The sequence below is a fragment of the Myotis davidii genome, unplaced genomic scaffold, assembly GCF_000327345.1.
Source record: "Myotis davidii unplaced genomic scaffold, ASM32734v1 scaffold105, whole genome shotgun sequence".
Classification (NCBI taxonomy): domain Eukaryota; kingdom Metazoa; phylum Chordata; class Mammalia; order Chiroptera; family Vespertilionidae; genus Myotis; species Myotis davidii.
Window position 1 is genome coordinate 2,150,754 of NW_006300371.1, and position 2,364 is coordinate 2,153,117.

The window sequence follows — 2,364 nt, forward strand, 5'->3', positions numbered from 1 at the left end:
GAGAATTTGCTTCCACATCTCTGAAAGTTGCCAACAAATGTCAAGAAGGAAGACAGAATAGAAAACAGGTCAGTAAATCTACAACTCAGGGAAGGAGTGCTTTTGGAAAAGGGACAACATATGTCTTGTATATATGAGTAACATATTTCAAATCAAAAGAATTGATGAAGGAAAAATTGTCTTCTCTTGAACACAAATTGTCAATTTGTTGATGGTCGAGGAAGATACACTTTTATTTAATAGTCCTGTCAACTAGATGTCAACTAGATTTAAGTTAATGATTTTAACAGATGTTTTCCTCCTCTGTGGTTCAAAAAGAAAAAGATCACCTTTTTTTTTTTTAGAGACATTCAGCAAAATATCAATTAGCTGCCATGAGTTACATGGATTTGGCTTACCGGTCTCTGATCTCAAAATCTGAGAGCTCATCCGTGCCCTGTGTACTGCACCCAGCAGATTGGAGGTCATAACCATGCCACAAAACACATATACTGAGTCACACTATAAACACTATGGCTATCATTTGGATTCCCATGAGAAAAAGAGAAAGAAGGAAGGTCAAGAGGCTCATGAACATCCAAGAAAGGCAAAAAGATGTTTGGTCTGAAAGCTAAGCTCAACCATAAACAGTTCCATGCTGAGAAAATACAAATGAAAAAGATAATCCAGGTGCATAAAAGAAAAAGACCAAATGAAAGGATGCTGAAGAGTCCATAATGAACAGTACCTGCATGTCTACTCGACAAAGAGGGACAGTCCTGAGCCAAATGATTAAACAAAAACAAAAAAAGAAAGTGGGAAGATGGGGGACCCCTCTGCCCAAAGTTACTGCCCAGGGAGAAACAGGTATTAAAAGTTATTTGAACAGAAAAGAGAAAGAAGAAAGCATGGAAGAGAATGGTTACTAAAGTATGCTTTGTTGGAGATGGCTTTATTCAAAAAACACCCAAGTGTGAAACATTCATTAGGCCAATGGCTTACATTTCAAGAAGGTTTATGTGACATGTCCTGAACTGAGGGCCACCCGCACCTTTTGCCTGCCAATGCTCCGTGTAAACAATAATCCCTCGTCCGCACTTTATACAACTTGGGATATTATTACCAAAGGTACTGTCATCAAAGTGAACGTGAACAAGTTGGGCCTTGTGACACAAGGAGGCAAGGTTTGACCAAAATATGCCCAGGTTGCTAACAGTCTTTAAAACGATGGATGCATTGATGTAGTCTATTGTTTGACAGCACTTTCATAAAACCAGGAAAGCTTCTTAACTGTGATGTTGCCAAGTACTGTCACAGAGCTTATGTGTCAGCAGTCATCCAGAGACTATTTATTCTGTTCTAAAGAACATTAAAATGACCCAGTTTAAAAATATATATCAATTAAAAATAAAGATGAAAATAAGTTGGAATGTAGGCAGAAAGTAAATATTCCAAATTACTCACTATCATTAACTAATCAAAAGTAAATGTCTCTCTATAAGTTAAAGTAATAATAATAAAACACTTCCAAATGCTTTAGATAAAAAAACTAAATAATCATAAAATTAATTTGATTATATATCTAAGTCTGGAGATATTAAAATTTGTTATTTCTTGCTATTGGTAAACGCTTCAGAATTTAAAAAGCTGAACCTAAGTAAGGTACAAACGACTTGCTATATACATATTATCAGAGTGGAAAATTGAGATTCCCTTTACAATGCATAAAATATGCCAAAGGTAAGCATCCAGTCTAGAAGGAGCCCAACAAGGAGAATATGTACATGAAACTTGTTATGACCAAGAACTCTTACAGCTGTGAAACTTGCAAAGAGAGAATTATAATAGTGTAACCTGCTGGCAATCTAACTTAGAATTACTGAAAATATAGACATGATATTAAAATGTTGATGCCTTGTTCTTGTGTCACAAATGACATTGACAAAAAAAGAGAATTTATTGTCATGACAAAAATCATATGGCCACGCAAAATGGTCCAGTATGTCATCAGAATGAAGACAGTATGAGTTTATTTTCCTGAAATGTGTTTTTTTACACTCTAGCTAAAATTAGCTGAAAATATGTTCCTGTATACTTAAAATAGGTTTTTCCAGTTTACTTTAGGGGGAAATCTTCTCTTTCAAAGCAAAAACTCTCTTTGCAAAAACCATACAATTTCATGAAGCTGTAATTTCACTCAGATTAGTGGGTAAATCTACAGTAATTTATTCTGTTACATAGGACCTGGATACAGCTATTCTTTATTCATTCATTCATTCATTCATTCATATTGTAGGCAAATGAGAGATCAGGACTTGGGAACTCAATTACATAGATATGTAAATAGTACTCTTATTTTCTGATATAGGAAAATTTATAGAATCC

The 2,364-nt window shown here is 34.7% G+C and overlaps 1 pseudogene; it reads left to right on the forward strand.

The window, feature by feature from the left end:
* The first annotated feature begins 472 nt into the window (after positions 1 to 472).
* LOC102754600 lies at positions 473 to 1,224 on the forward strand (annotated as a pseudogene).
* The last annotated feature ends 1,140 nt before the right edge of the window (positions 1,225 to 2,364 follow it).